Raw genomic sequence first — 16,103 nt, 5'->3', positions numbered from 1 at the left:
CCCAGTCCCCGGGCTTCTTTTCCTCTCCCTCCAGCCAGCCCCTTGCGCGGTCTCCGCGCGAGCGTGGCGCGCACGCCCCCCGCCCCCCTTCCTGCCTGGGATTCCCTGGAAGGTTTTGTGCCTGCGGAGGTCGGAGGAGGGGGCCGGGGGAAGCTCTGGAGGGTGGTTGGCGTGGCTTCCTGTTTCCCTAACCTTCCTGCGTGCTGACAGCAGCCTGCCCTGTAACTTTCTGTTTCGGGGCAAGTCGCGCTTGCAGCCCAAAGGGGAGGGGGCGACAGCGGGAGGTTTGGGGAGCCCCTCTTGTGTTGACCTTATTTGCACTTTGAAACCTTAAAAATAATTACATGTAGGCTAAAGGGAAGCAGGCGAGCCAGGGTTCCTGGTGAGGGAGGTGGGAGCCTTGGTGATCCCTGGGGCCCTCCTGGCTGGCGCGCTGTCACCCCCTTCCAGAGCCCCCTCGGGTCAGGAGTAACTCACCAGGCCTAACCCCCGTTGGGCCACGTGACCCGCAGGTCAGGAAGGCTGGTGTGACCGCTTGATCTAGGAATGAGCTGTTTTTATTTCCCTTTCCTTCCTTTCAGAGTTTTATCTTCCCTGGGCGTTGACACACAGTTCCTATGGAAGTTGGGGCGTCCATGGATTGGGGGGCTTGGGGGGACGTTGGGGCGCAGTAGGGAGGAGAGGGGAAGTTTCTGAGCTTCTTATGTTGGGGCTTTTAAAATTCTGCATAGGAGGCCGCCAGAGGAGGTTTACTGTTTTGCTGGCAAAAGGTGCACGTGGCCGGGTGTTGGGTTTTGAGTTTTTCGCTCTGTGTTCAGAAGCCCCTGTCATTTTGTCTGAGGCTCCCACAGCTGTCCTGGATCCCCTGGGAGGAGCATGGGGGGAGGGAATGGGCCCGGGGAGGACCCAGCTCTGCTAGATGTGGCCCTCGCTGACCCTGAAACCAGGGCAAACGTTTTCACCAAGTTGATAGCATAGAGGGAGGCTAGAAGGGGGGAAAAGTGGAAAGGACTTCTCCATTCTGTGGGAAATCTGTCCATTTACTCTTGTTGAGTTTCTTTGTGGCTGTTTTGGGTCCCCAGCCCTTCCCAGGAACTGACAAGTTCTATGTCTCTTGCTTGGTGTCTCCACCACTTTCACAGGAAGAATATTTCTCAGAGTCTGCACTTGATCTCTTTATCTTGTATCTCTGTATTCTTGATCTCTTTTTCCTTCACTACCCGAAATGCAAAGCTGGCGCTTCTCTTCCCTCTGCACTGCATACACTGGGCAGGTCCGTTCCACATTAAAGCTGGAATCCCCAGTTGACAAAAGGGTGCAGGGCCCACGCTCACGCTCAGAGCCGGCTCCCCCAGGCTCCCCCATAGGTAGACCCCGGGTGGCGGAGAGCTGGTGCCAGGGCCCTTTAAACCCAAGCTCTGGCCCAGCGTTGCTGCTCTGGCTGGCAGCTCCTGGTGGCCTCTCCACCCCGCTTTGTACCTGCAGCGCCACCCCCAGAGCTGCACCTTGTCTTAATAGACACTCACTACATGATTGAGGCAAGAATGGATCTTCTTAAGTACGGCGCTCTTAAAAGCACAGGTGTTTGTAATCTACACCCCACTTGACCTGCCATTGGGTGACTGCTGGTGCACATTTATTCATCAGGTAACCGATTGTCTTTTTACACTGGGAGCCTCAGAGAGAAAAGGAGGAAGTGTCAGGCTAGGAAATGCAGAGCAATTAAGGAAAATCAGTCCTGGCTGACGTGAAGCCCTGAGCGGCAGAGGTGAGGGCTGCTGGTCGGGACCCTGGGGAGGTCAGTGCACACATCCTCTGGGTCTGTGGAGGCAGACTTGTCCTCCACTAGAGTTTTCTTTTTTTCAATTGCCCAACTAGGGTTTGCTAATTTGATAATTTTGCTGTAATAGTGTAGAAAGAAGAGCGATGGTCAAGTGGCTTTGCTTCCCTGGGCTTCAGTCAACTCATGTTAGAGTAGTAGATGGAATTGTAAAAGGAATGACCTGGTTCTTGTGATCACCCTCAGGCTCCCTTGCAAGTGCTTTCTGGGAATCGGTCCTGTAAATCTCATTCCCACCCCTGAGCTAAGTGCTGGTGTCTGCCCATTTCATGGATGAGGAAAGTGAGGCTCAGGGGAGCTAGCATATGCCCAGCTGGGAAGTGGTAGAGCTGGGACGTGAAGCTGACCGCTGCCCACCACACTGGCCCAGGACGGAGGGGCCTGGATGCGGCCAGCCTGGCATGCTGTGACTCTGTGGCCTTAGAGGCCTGACACCTAAGTGCTCTTGAGCTTCTGGGACCCCATTGTGTCCCCACAGCTGGATCCCGTCACAGTGTCTGTAACTGCAGAGAGCCAGGGCCCAGAACCTGCCCGTCCAGCCGTTCCCGGGGGGGCAGTTCATTCACAGTCAGGCTGGCATCAGGCACCACTCCTCCTGTGTGACAGGACTGAGGCCAGACAGTGGAGGTTTGAAGTCCTGCTCTGCCTCTCCCGAGCCGTGACCTGGGGCAGGTGGCTTGAGCTCTCTGGGCCTCAGTTTTCCCATTTGTGAAATGGGATCCATAATAGGGTCTACCTCAGCATCAGTGTAAGGCAGGTGTTGGCCCTCTGCGGCCCACTGCTTGACTAGGTGAATAAAGTTTTCTTGGCATGTGGCCATGCCCGTTCCTTGATGTGTTATCTGTGGCAGCTTTATCTGTGGCAGCTTTCGAGCTACAACAGCAAAGTGGAGTCGGTGTGACAAGGACGGCCAAGCCTAAGACTCATTATCTGGCCCATTACAGGAGAAGTGTGCTGACATCTGGTGTAAGGGATTAAAGGAGTGAATCCTTGCAGGGTACTGAGGACAGTGCCTGGGATGATGTTAACACTCAGCAAGTGACAGCTATAGTCATCGTAGTCATTATTACTAAGGTGGGATTATTTGCAGAAAATCACAGGGCTTCTTAGCAGTTGAGCTGGACTTGAACTCAGGTCGTTGGACCAGGCCCCTCACGCCCCATGACGCAGTGTCTGGCCTCTGGTGCTCTTTCACTGGTGGGGATGCTTTCTGTGCCAGGAGAAGGCGGCACAGAGAGCTGGGGACTGGTGGGTAGCGGTCGGGGGGGTCTCTAATGCCTCTTCTCAAGACTCCCTTCTGTGCACACGCGTGGCCAGCTACTCCCTTTCCTGAATTCCACCAGACCGCGAGCTCCACGCAGGTGGGGACTGTGTGTTTCTTTCCTGCCTGACTCAGCGCCAGACCAGTAATAAAAAAAATAATAAAAATAATAAGGAGGAGGAGGTGGCAACAGCCAGTCCTTCTATGGTGCCCATTCCGTACCAGACATGGTGTTAATGTAATCCCATTTGCCACCTAAAGAAACCGAGGCACAGAGAGGTTGAGGCCGCACAGGCAGTAAATGGTGCAGCCGGGCTTTGACCCCGGGGAAGTCTGGCTCCAGAGTCCCTGCTTAATAAATATTTGTTGAACGAGTGAGGGAGGGAATTGGCTGTTGGCGGTGGCGCCCTGCTGGCCCCCTTATCTTGTTCCTGGAGTTCGCGGAGGGAGGACTCCTCAGCTGTCAGCTGACCCCACCCCGGCCCCGTGCTGAACTCTGGGTGACCCTGGCTTCCCCTGGGGATTTACTGTCCACTGCTGGGAAGGACACTCCAGATTCTTCAGTGAGGAAACTGAGGCCCAGAGAGGGCTGGGGCTTGGCCCAAAGCCACATAGCCTGCTGGTGGCTGTTCTCAGAGAATCCAGGTCTCCCCAGAACATTTTCTCTTCCCCCAACTGCCTCTCTCCCCCGAGGGTCAGCTGGCCTGGGCCCCTCTCTACGCATCCTTTGACAGGCTTGCAAGAGATGGGCTTCTCCTACTGGGAGCTGGTGTTGCCCGGGAGAAGTAAACCTAGGCCCAAATGGCCGGTGGGGAGCTGCCTAGATTTTCTTTCTTACCCCCTAGACTGCTTCCAGAAAGCCCCAGGGTGTGGCCGTGTGTGGATCTGTGCTCAGGCCCACCTGGTTTGGGGGAGGCAGCTGGAGGTGACGGCAGGCCAGAGCCGTGGACCTCCAGCTGCCAGCTGCCAGATCCCGGGGTGCCCCCTCAGGAGCTGAAGCTGGGAGGGGGGTGGGTTGTCTGCAGTTACCAGCTGTGACCAAGCTCATGCCCAGCTCTGGTTCATTGTGGGAAGCTGCCGGGTCATGAGCAAACCCATGGCTTTGGGGCGGCTCTGGAACCACCCAAGTCCTGTTCTGGGGGCAGGTTGGGCCTAATGGGATCTGACTCAGATAAAAGGACAGCACTGCTATTTCAGTTGTGATTGAGAAAGCTGCTTATTTACAGCTCAGAAACTCAGCAGGGACAAGCATTTCGGCTCCCATCTTGCACTTTCCAGGCAATCACTAATTAATCTTCCGATACCCCTGAGAAAGGGGGAGGGGCCGCCACATTTCCATCTGTCAGGCTGGGAAAGCCAGGGGCCCTTTTGTCCCAGCTGCGGCCCAGCCCTTCACCAAGGGGCCTGGTCTGGTTCCCACCCCCCTGCTCAATTTGGTTCTCATTAAGATTTTTTTCTTGCCTTAAATGTGTTGTTTTTACTCCATGGGTGGGAACCTGATATGGCCCCGTTGGAAACTCTCCTGCTTCTTCTTGACTCTTGGAGTCCGGAGAAGTTTATTTTATGCTCTCCGAGCACTCATTACGATACCTGGATTCCTGCCCTAGAACGGGGCAGGGGCAGGGATGATTCGCTTCCTTCTGTGCAGGAGGAAGTGGAGGGTTGGAGGGCAGCTGGCCAGGGCCACCCAGCTCCCAGGGACAGAGCCAGCAGTGGGATGAAGTGTCTGGACCTGGGCCTCTGTTCCAAGTCCAGGGCTCCATATCACTTGGACATGGACATGTGTGAATGGAGCAGCCCCACTGTGCTTCCTTCTCTCCAAGGTCAAGTACAGATGGGCCCCTCTGGTCATCTGGTCTACCCCACGCTTTGCAGCTAAGAACACGGACATCAGAAGACCTTGAGGGACCTGTTGATTTCTTTTTTATTTACTTATTTATTTATATCAATTTATTTATTTATTTATCTTTGGCTGCATTGGGTCTTTGTTGCTGCGCGCGGGCTTTCTCTAGTTGTGGGGAGCTGGGGCTGCTCTTCGTTGCGGTGCGCAGGCTTCTCATTGCGGTGGCTTCTCTTGTTGCGGAGCACGGGCTCTAGGCGTGCGGGCTTCAGTAGTTGTAGCACGTGGGCTCAGTAGTTGCAGATTGCAGGCTCTAGGGCGTAGGCTCAGTAGTTGTGGCGCACGGGCTTCGTTGCTCTGCGGCATGTGGGATCTTCCCGGACCAGGGCTGGAACCCGTGTCCCCTACATTGGCAGGCGGATTCTTAACCACTGCACCACCAGGGAAGGCCTGGACCTGTTGATTTCTAATTCTTAGATTTTTGGTGAGATTGGGTTGGTAGATGTGGCCTCTTCATCTACTAGGGAATGTCCTATCATACTGTATTTTGCAGGGAAAAAAAAAATCAGGCTTTAATAACCCCTAAAGTAACCCTTTCCCAAAGGACAGTGGCCTCACCTCTTACAGGGTCCCTCAACAAAGCAGTTCTACACTCATATCTGGAATTGTCTCTCCTTGCTGGTCTAGCTACACAGTCAGAAATTTTGAAGCCACTCGGGCAGGTGGGGGGCAGTGTATTAGAAAGGAAGAGGGAATTTGGGGGTGAGGGAATAAAAATAGATGCAGTGCATTTTTTTTTTAAGAGCTCCATATAGATTTAAAGTCCTTTTGTTAATTTAGGAACATAAAACCGTGTGATGTATAGCTTAGTTTGCTCGTAAAATTACTAAGTGTGGCGTATTTAGAGCTGTAAAAGCTTGGGGTAAAAGGGAAAAAAATCAGTGAGAATTTTTTTTACAAGTCTTTAGGGGAAAACGCATTTTTCCGGCTTGTTCCCACCGATGCCAGGCCTTCCACAGCTTAGGGTTGATGGTTGCCCTCAGCCTGGATTAGAGCTGAGGGCAGTGCTTGTTGAGGGTTGGCCGAATTTGAGTTAATCTGGGCCCAGGTCTCGCCCCCAGAGCCCGAGCCCACCCAGTGGAAGCCCACAGCCTTGAAGGATCAGGGCCTTCTTTCTCCCTCTCCCCCTGCAGAGAGACAGGAAGCGCCCTCTGACCAGTCCTGGACTGCCGCCCAGTGGGCATTTGGCCACTTGCTTAATGGCCTGCGGGGTTGGGAAGTCATGGAACATTGGGCTTGGAAGGGACCTCAGAGGTCAGATGGCCCAGCCCCTCCCTCCTCTCGATTTGGTGGTCTCTGAGGGTCGCACCTGCCATGCCACCGTGGGTTGTTAGAATGTTGCTTTTTACAGGGAACACACACGTGCATTTCACCTAGTTCTGTGCTCCTGGGACACAAAACCAGTCTGTCCCCTCCTAAATATCACCATTTGAGCTGGGCAAGTGCTGGGCCCTGTGTTGACCCAGAAGGAGCAGCGAAGGAGGTCTGTGTCTCATCCTCAAGTTGCTTCAGGAACGAATAGGGAGCGAGATGAGTGAGGACGGAGTGCTCTGGAATCTCCCAGGATCAGTCACCCTGGTGGAGGAAATCCAGGAAGCCTCCGTAGAGGAGGTGGCATTGGAGGCAGGCCTTGGAAGTGAGCTGTGCAGAGGCGGGGTGAGGCTGGGTGAAAGGAGGCTAGTACAGTGAGGAGGGATGAACAAGAAAAGGGAAGCCACTCTTAAGACATCCAGCATGTTAAGTTCATGCCAGGTGTGCTGAGAACTGGGTGCTGGGCCGTCCCTGCCCTGGTGGAAGTGGGGGATGTGGATTGAGTAATTCAGGGTAAAAAATGCTGGTGCCCAGGGGCATGTATAGAAATTTCTGGGAGTGCTGAGGAAGCACCGATTGGTTTTGAAGTAGGGGTGGAGTCAGCATCTGAGAGGCCACAGAGAGGAGGTGAAGTTTGAGCTGGCCTTCCTAGTCTGGGCACTTGAAAGGCAAGGCCACCAGTCCTGCCCTGATTCTTAGAGGTGCCCGCTGGTGGCAGGGCTCTGAAGCCTGCACATCCTTTAAAGAGGGTGTCTAGACAGCGGGACCCCTTCTAGACTCTGAGGGCCCTGGGCCTGAAGCATGGGAAGGAGAAAGTGAGTGGGCAGGATGGGGCCTCACTCAGAAGGGGCCTCCCTGGTTGCCCAGTGGGCCCTGGGGCCTCTCTCCCAACCCTGGAGACCAGGCAGCGGCACTGGGACCAGCCCTTGCCCTCAGAGAGTGGGGGCAGGGCAGGCAGGGCCCAGCTGGTGGGAGGGAGCGCTGTCCCCGAAGGGGGCTGGGCCAGGCCCCTGGAAGGTGGCGGCCTTCGCACTGGGCCTCCCAGGAAAGGGCAGAAAGGAGAGTATTAGGGGGAGAGGAGAGCTTGGCGAGGAGGGATGAAGCAGCGTGGTGGGAAATGAAGCCACTGGGTGGGTCGGAACCACATTTGGAGCGTCTTGAATGTCATAAGGCCAGTGACACGTGACCCTGATTCTGCTGTGAGTGGGTGGGAACCCAGGGCTTTAAAGTTGCCAAGTTCATCTGTCTATTCCACATGTGTTTACAACATGCCAGGCACTGGCCCAGGCATGCAGAAATACAGCCGAGAAGCTCCCAGGAGCCGTGCCCTCCTAGAGCACCCGTTCCAGCAACGAGCACATGGCACTGTGTCCCCCAGTGCAGGCTCTGGAGAAGGGAATGGGGTAGCCAGAGTGTGGGCGGGGGTGGCCAGAGACCCGAAGAAACAGAGGGGTTAGCCCTGGAGAGGGCTGAGGAGAAAGTCCCAGGCAGAGGGTCAAACATGTGCAAAGGTCCTGAGGCCTCAAGGGTAATCCGTGTGGCCGCAGGGGCAGGAGCCGTGGGGAGAGGGGTGGGGGATGAGCTGGGAGAGCTGGGAGCAGAGGAGGGGGCAGTGTGACTTTAGCAGCTCCTTCTGGCTGCTGGGCTGAGATAGATTCCAGGTGGTTGAGGGGCAGGAGGGAGACCAGCATGGAGATGACCGCCAAGGCCCAGGCCGGACCAGGCAGGGAGAGGTGGGTGATCTGGAGGTACAGGTGGGTCAGATGGCGGCGTGCCTCGTCCCATCTGTTTTAGGAAGGCAGCTCGGACAGCCTCCATCTTGGAGGCAAACTATCAGCAGAGGCTCCCCTCAGAGCCATGGGGTCCTGCAGGAAGAGGGCAGGGCAGGGGGCTCTGAGTGTGGGCCAGCACCCCGGTGGTTCTCAAAGTGGGGTTCCTGGGCCAGCAGCATTGGCACCAGCTGGAGCTGATAAGATGCAGATTCTTGTGAACCCCCAACCCCACACCAAGACCTACTGAGGCAGGAAGTCTGTGGTGGGGTCCGGCAATCTGTGTGTACTCAGCCCTCCAGGGGATTCTCATGCTTGCTCAGGGGTGAGAACTGGTCTAACACTTTGACTTGACTGCGGAAACTAAGCTGGCGGTAACTGGTCCCCAGGAAGTTTGAGAATGGGGTTTTAATTTCCATAGGAGTCCTTGGCAAGTAAAAGAGCAGGGGATTAGAGTAATCAGGAAGGGCCTCCTAGGAAGAAGTGGTGCGTGGGGTTTCAGGGCCTGCCCTCAGGTGGGTAACAGCAAGAAGCTGAGGTCCCAGGGGTGCCCCTGTGTGGGTCTGCCTGGCGGGCTTCAAGGTCAGCGAACTTTTCTGATGCTACAGTGCTGGTTGGAACAAAGACTGTGGGGTGAGAGCACTGGGGTTGATCCTGTCTCAGCTCCTGACAGGCTGTGTGGCTCTGGGCAGGTTACTTACCTTCTCTGGGCCTCAGTTTCCCCATCTGTTAAATGGGGCCAGTGGTAGGGCCTGCCTCCTCGGGTTGTTGTGAGCATTCGGTGAGTTAATCTGTGGAAACACAGACCAGGCACTGTGGAACCGTTAGCCGTGTTTACGTTTGGACTTCGCTCTGCCTGTGTCTTGGATTCTGGACCGATGTCAGGAAGGAGGCGCTTCCCCGAGGGACCTGGATGAGTCATGCTTGATGGGGGGCAGTGGCCAGGGCAAGGAGCACATTGCCCGTGGCCCCTGGGGCTGGGCAGGCCCCTTTGCTCAGACTCGAAATGGCTGTCAGCCAGCTGGGGCCATGCACGACGCTCTGGTCACAAGATGGTAAGTTCTAAATAAGTAAAGAAGAAATGGAATCGCCTTGATTAGATCGTCCTGGCCCCTTTCCCACTGCCCCCCATGTCAGAAAAGGAAAATGGGGTGAGCCCGGGACCCTGGGTCTTCCTGGGTGGCGGGTGGCGTTGCCAGACCATCTCCAGTGGAGAATTTCATTTTAATGAATTCCTTCTCCAACCGCCCCACCCCCAGAGGACTCCAGTGTCACCCTCAAGCCAGCGACAGAGCCCACGCCAGGGGCAGACGGCACCTCGTCTCGTACACTGGGGCCTTCTTTGAAGCTGCCCGACACTGGTCTCCACCCCCTTGTCACTCTTGTCCTATAATTCATTTAGGATTAGCTTTCAGAGCTCCTCCAGTCCTAACTTCTGTCGTCTTGGTAACTGTGTCAACCGTTTGCTGGTTTCCCGTGATTATCTGACAAGAGAAAAAGGGGGGCTGGCAGGGAACATAAAGGAAGGGGAGGAGGAGATAGTGCCTGGGTCTTAATTGAACTCCCTGGAGGGGCCTGGCGGGGTGGGGCTGCCTGCCGGAGAGCAGTTGAAGAAAGGATGGGGTGAGGTGAGGCAGGGCCGGCAGCTGTGTGCAGAGGGGGCTGGCACACGGGCTTCTCACCCCCTCTGGGAATGAGTGGCACAAGTATCCTCAGCCTTTATCTTAGATCTTAAGGGCCCAGGGACAAAGATGTCACTCCCTCTCCCCACCACTGCTCTTTTGAGAAGTTTCCCACCCAGGCAGACCTCACCCCATCTCTACTTCAGCACTCACCGTGACAGCATGCTGGCCCGTGGTTGGGTGGGCCACGTCAGCAGCTCCCTGGACTCCCTGGGATGGAGGAGGCCTTCGCAAGCACGTGTGTGGTTATAATACGATGTCGTTTATTACGCTCACGTGTGCGGTGGGTCAGGCATTCAGAAAGGGCACGATGGGGTACAGGTGGTCTCTGCTTCATGAGGCCTGGGGCCTCAGCTACGAAGACTGGGAGGCTGGAGGCCATTTGGTGGCCAGACTCGGGGATCATCTGAGGGCTTGTTCCACTCTCTTGTCTGGCAGGTGATGCTGGCTGCTGGCCAGGACCTCGGCTGGGGTTCTCAGTCCCAGCACCGCCGTGTGGCCCCTGCACGTGGCTTGGGCTTCCTCACATCATGGTGGCCTCGGGGAAGCCGTGCTTCCTACGTGGGGACTCAGGGCTCCAAAGGCAGGGGTCCCGGCTCACAAGGGGGAAGCTGCATGGCCTTTTAGGACCCAGCCTCAGAAGTCGCACAGTTTCACTTATGCCACATTCTATTCCTTACAAGTGAGGGATGAGCGTGCCCGGGGTCAACTGGAGGGGAGTTAAGCCCCACTTGGCGATGTGGGCATAGCAAGGCGCTAGCAGAGCATGGGGGTGGGAGGTGTTGGAGCCTCTTTGGAACACATACTCCATTCACCTGCCGGCTCTGTGTCCAGGTAGGTGGTGGCCTTGTCTTTTCCAGGGGCAACTTCCTCAGTGTCCTGAATTGTACGTGGTGGGGCTTCATGCAGAGGCCTTGGTGTTCTGGCGGGGCAGCCGGGAGGTTCACGCCTAGGTGGTCTCCCACGGCAGCGGGATCCGCCAGTTTCAGGTTCACTATCCCTGTACAAATAAGGGTTGTTTCTCAAACTAAGGGCCTTGTTACTTGTCACAGAAGAAGGACCAGCCCGTCACCAGGATCAGTGAGAAGCCTGGTGTGCCTTTTGGGGAGCTGCTAATGAGCTATGTCTGATTTTTATGAAACTCCACGGTAAATTATTAATTTGGGCCAGAAATGAAAGTGTGGAACCAGATAGGCTCATGAATATTCATCCTCGACTTCAGCATGCAGGGGTTGATCAGTGGCTAGGGCAGCCAGCTAGACTCGTGACCCAGAGACGGGCGAGGTACCTGGGGAGGAGGCTCCTGGGAAACCTTTCACCTTTGTCTCGCTCAGTTTCTCCATCCATGGATGGGGCTGATAGCTGACATCTCATTAGCATAGTTGCAGCTAGAGCAGGGCTGGGACCGGCTTGAGAGAGGGGAGCATTAGTCAGAGGGTCCCTGACCCCTGGAGTTTCACAACATTGACTCTGTTGCCATCGTGGAGTCCCTGACGGTGGTAACGCCTGCCAGGAAGAAACCAGCTGGCCGCACTGCTCTGCCTCTGCTTCTCTCTTAGGGTCTCCTGGGAGTCAGTGCTGGGGACCCCATAGAGATCAGATCCCCTTGGTGGACACCCTTTGGTTCTGGAATATCATGGTGGTTGGTGCTCTTGAGGCCACCTCCAGGGTGGAATGTAATAGGCCTCCGGCATATTTGAACTGCTCTGCGTAGTATATTAACATTTCCAGGATGGTTCTGCTGCTCCTTGACAGAGCCTGGCTTCCTAGCATGGGAGGCAAGGCCCTTGGCAGTGAACTCCCTGCCTGTGTGTCTAGCCTGACCTTCTCTGCCCCTCTGCCATGCTCTGTGCAGGCTCTTTCTTTTTTTAAAATTTATTTATTTTATTTATTATTTATTTTTGGCTGTGTTGGTTCTTCGTTGCTGTGCGCGGGCTTTCTCTAGTTGCGGCGAGCGGGGGCTACTCTCCTTTGCGGTGAGCGGGGATCTCATTGCGGTGGCTTCTCTTGTTGCGGAGCACGGGCTCTAGGCGCGCGGGCTTCAGTAGTTGTGGCACGTGGGCTCAGTAGTTGTGGCTCGCAGGCTCTAGAGCGCAGGCTCAGCAGTTGTGGCGCACGGGCTTCGTTGCTCTATGGCATGTGGGATCTTCCCGGACCAGGGCTCGAACCCGTGTCCCCTGCATTGGCAGGCGGATTCTTAACCACTGCGCCACCAAGGAAGCCCCAGGCTCTTTCCACTGCCTAGACTTCCAGGCTCAGAAGTGTGGAAACCTTCCTGGGCTCACCCGTTAGGACTGGTTACTCCTTCCTCTGTGCTCCCACGTTGTAATGGTAGGTGCGACCTCCCCTTTATTTAGGAGGGGGCATAGCCCAGCAGTTGAGCTCATGGGCTCAGAAGCCAGGTGGTCAGGGTTCAAATCCTGGCTCTGCCATTTATTCCTTGTGAGATCTTGGGCAGGCTACTTGGATGATCTGTGCCTCAGTTGACTCAAGTGTAAAATGCGGAGGATGATACTTCCTGAGCTCGCTGTGGGAAGTAAAGGATTTGTACATTGAAAGTGGCTAGCATGGTGTACGGCGCGTAGCGGGCCTTCCATGGATGTTTACCTGCTGTCGGTGTTATCGTTAGTGTGATTGTCATTATCGTCTTGTTTCCAGCTGGGATTGGAGGTCCAGGGCAGGCCCCCCAGGTCTCTCAGCTCAGTGTGGGGCACAGCCGGCCTTTGCTGGTGACTGCAGTCTCACGTCAATGTATGTTTTCCCTGCTTCTCGGGAACCCCTGACTTCTGATCACACTGTCACCCTAGCGTGCTGTGGCGAGGGCCTTGGAGCCACGTTGGGCTTGTGTGGGTTTGGGTGGGTCTCTTCGGGGCTTTGCACCTGCCCTCAGCCTGGATAGGCCTGTTTGTATCTCAGCCCCTGGAGATCGTCTCTGCGTGGAGCTGAGGCCACTTCCTGCCTGAGCCCCAGGGGTGGAGGCGGGGGTTTCGATCCCCCGCCTGGCAGAGGAGGACACAGAAAAGCGAGGTTGCTGGCGGCTTCCGGGGTTAGAGCCAAGATATGACCTGCAGCCCTGGGTTCCCAGGTTGAACCGGCGGCTCCTCGCAGCAAGCTCTTCAGAGAAACGGCTCTCGGGGGGCAGGCTGAGCTGCCAGATGGGATTAAATGTCGCCTGTCTGAGTCCCAGGCAGACGGACTGGTTCTGGGGGCCTTGTCCGGGGCGGGGGAGTTCTGGATGGCCTTGGCGCTTGGTCAGCGTTGGCCTTCGAGGCTTTGGCGTTAGGGGAGATCCTCAGAGCCCAGGCCGCCGCGTGGGGGGCGCTGCCCAGTGTGTGGAGGTGGGAGGAAACGTGTTGGGGGAGGAAAGACCTTGCCCTTGACCCGCCTCTGCCCCTGATGCCCAGCGTCCTCCGGGGTCCCGAAGGTGGGCTGCAGGCGGGCTGTCGGAGGCCTGACACCTGCTGCGTGACAAAGCTGCGGCACTCCTCCTGGCCTGTAGAGCGGTTCATGAAAAGCGTGTGAGGTTTTATTTGGCTTATTGAAACCCATAACTCCACCTGCCTGGCCTTTCATTCTGGTTTTGATGCCTTTGACTCAGGGCTCTGTCACCTCCCAGGTGCTCGGGCTCGGAGTGAGGCAGCCAGCGGGTCAGACCGGTGGGGCGAGCCCAGTGGAAGGAATAATAAAGCAAATAGCCCGCAACCAACTTTGTTCTCCTTGCCCTGGTTTGGAACGACGTTGGCTTCTTGCAACTGCAACTGCCGGGGCAGTTCTCGAGCAACTTGCTGGGTGCCAGGCCTGGGAGGGGCTGAGGGGAGAATGGAAAGTAAGTCACAGGTCATGCCTTTGAGGCCCTCCTGGCCACCTGAGCAGGGGAGGGGCTAAGCCCCACGTGGACGGCAAGCTTTGGGGCCTTGGAAGGATGCAGAGGACTCCAGGGGCTCAGAGGACAGAGAGTTCCCAATCGGCTGGAGCAATCTGAGAGGGCTTCCTGGAGGAGGTGGTGTCGGAAACAAGATTCTGAAGACTTATTGGGTTTTGAAAGGGGAAGATGGGGGAGGTGTGAAGGGAGGAGACAAACTGTAATGTGCCCTCAAGTGACCTGGGATCTTAAGGGGCAGGTTCTGATTCAAGTGGGTCAGGGTGGTGCCTGACAAACCAGATGGGGACTTTCCCTCCCTCGAGGCTGTGAGGTCATCTGCATCCTCCCCAGGCCCAGGTTGTATCGATGTGGCTGATCCATAGGGCACACACTTGGCGTAGCGAGGGGCCAGGCCTAGCCACATGTGACCATCGAAACGTAAAACGTAAAATTAAATTGATTAAAATGAAACAAAATCAAGGGACTTTCCTGGTTGTACAGTAGTTAAGAATCCACCTGCCAATGCAGGGGACACGGGTTCGATCCCAGGGGAAGATCCCACATGCCGTGGAGCAGCTAAGCCCATGTGCCACAACTACTGAGGCTGCACTCTGGAGCCCGCGAGCCACAACTACTGAGCCTGCGTGCCACACCTACTGAAGCTCATGCACCTACAGCACCTGCTCTACAACAAGAGAAGCTACCTCAGTGAGAAGCCCGCGCACCGCAACAAAGAGTAGCCCCCGCTCCCCTCAACTAGACAAAGCCCGCGCGCAGCAGCGAAGACCCAACGCAGCCAAAAATTAAAATAAAAATAAATAAATAAATATAATGAAACAAAATCAAAACTTCCATTCCTCAGTCACACTGGCCGCACTTCAAGTGCTCAATCGCCACATGGTGGCCACGATATTGGACGGTGCAGGAAGAGAATGTTTCCATCATCATGGAAACTTCCATCGGACAGGGCTGGCTTGTGACCTTGGGCAGGGGCCGGGGGACGCCAGCAGGGGCCTGGGACAGCCTTTGAGTCTTCTCAGGGAGGCTCTCAGGAGCCTGGGGGTGCTTTTCGCTGTGTCGGGGGCCACGGAGAACCCCTGGACGGGGATTGACCTACCTGTAACATTAAACACAAGAAGGACAGTTCAGAGGTAACGAGAGCCCAAGCGGGGGAGGCGGGGACCAGAGCCATTATGGAGGTCAGGCTAGCAGCGTCACGTGTGGGTGACGAGGGCCAGGGAGGGGGTGGAAGTGGGGGACATGTGTTAGGAGCTGGAGAGATGGTGTCAGGGCCCGTCAGTGCCCGTCAGTGAAATGGGGAAGTGAGCTGGGTTGGAGGTAGGCGCCCAAAACCACCAAGTGACAGTTTGATGAAGGAAGGAGTGATTTCATTGTCAAGTGGCATTGGCTCTGGGGCCAGGTGGGCCCCGGAGGACAACAGTTATAGTGATTTGTTATGTGCGTGTCCACTCATATGCACATGCGCATCATCTCCTGAGGGGGTATGTCTCTCTCGAAGGTCTCAGGAATTCCCTGGCGGTCCAGTGGTTAGAACTCGGCGCTTTCACTGCCAGGGCCCAGGTTCAATCCCTGGTCGGGGAACTAAGATCCTGCAAGCCTTGCGGCCAAAAAAAAAAAAAAAAAAAAAATAGGTCTCCAAATGGATTCACTCTCTCCTGTGCACACGCACACTTCAGTCTGTCCTCAACACACCCAGGGGGGTCCAGAAGTACAGAGCAGCACGGAACCTGAAAGAGGCTGTTCCGGAACGCAGCTCTCCTCCCTCGGTTTCTAGGGCCTCTCCCAAACCTCGGAGTCCCCGCGGCCACGGGACCTCAGTGACTTCTTCCAAGTGCTAGAGAAGATCCCTGGAAAGGACACCTGAGCGTCTAGGGGGCCTCCTGACATCTGTGCGATCAGGGCAGTCCGCATGAGGGGGATCACATACGAAGGCTGGACGTCAGGGAAACCTGGGCTGGGAAGAGGAGGGTTTGACTGTGTGAGTGTTGGGCTCCCGGGACACAGCGGGCTCTGGTTAGGGGGCTGCCTGAAGCCCCAGGCGAGGGGTTAAAGGGGCTTCCCATGCGTTGGTTCATCCAACCTTCACATTCCCTGTTATCACCAGCCCCATATACAGAGGTGGAAACTGAAGCACAGAGAGGTTATGTGACTTGCCCAAGGTCACACAGCCAGTAAGTGGAGGAGCCAGGGTATGAACCCTGACATTCTGATTCCAGAGGCAGTAATGACCCCCCTGTTTTCCAGCCTCTCAGTTACTCTCCATCTCCAGGATCATGGCACAAACTTTACATAATGTAGAGTGAGGAGCCCCACGGGGAGTTCTGCCCCTCCTGGGGATCGCCTCCCAGGCCTTGCCACCTTGCACGTCTCAGAGTTTCAGCTGGTTTTTTGAATTATTGAGATATAATTCACATACAATGAATTTAAAGTATGCACTTCGATGATTTTTTAATACGA

The 16,103-nt window shown here is 55.8% G+C and overlaps 1 protein-coding gene across 7 annotated transcripts in view; it reads left to right on the top strand.

The window, feature by feature from the left end:
• GSE1 (Gse1 coiled-coil protein) overlaps positions 1-16,103 on the top strand; it is a 421,270-nt gene that overhangs the window by 310,196 nt on the left and 94,971 nt on the right. The gene's annotated exons all lie outside the window — the stretch shown is intronic.

Source organism: Balaenoptera borealis, assembly GCF_965194805.1.
Source record: "Balaenoptera borealis genome assembly, chromosome: 19".
NCBI lineage: Eukaryota > Metazoa > Chordata > Mammalia > Artiodactyla > Balaenopteridae > Balaenoptera > Balaenoptera borealis.
Note: the sequence above shows the minus strand (reverse complement) of the source record. Positions and strands in the feature narration are given on the sequence as shown.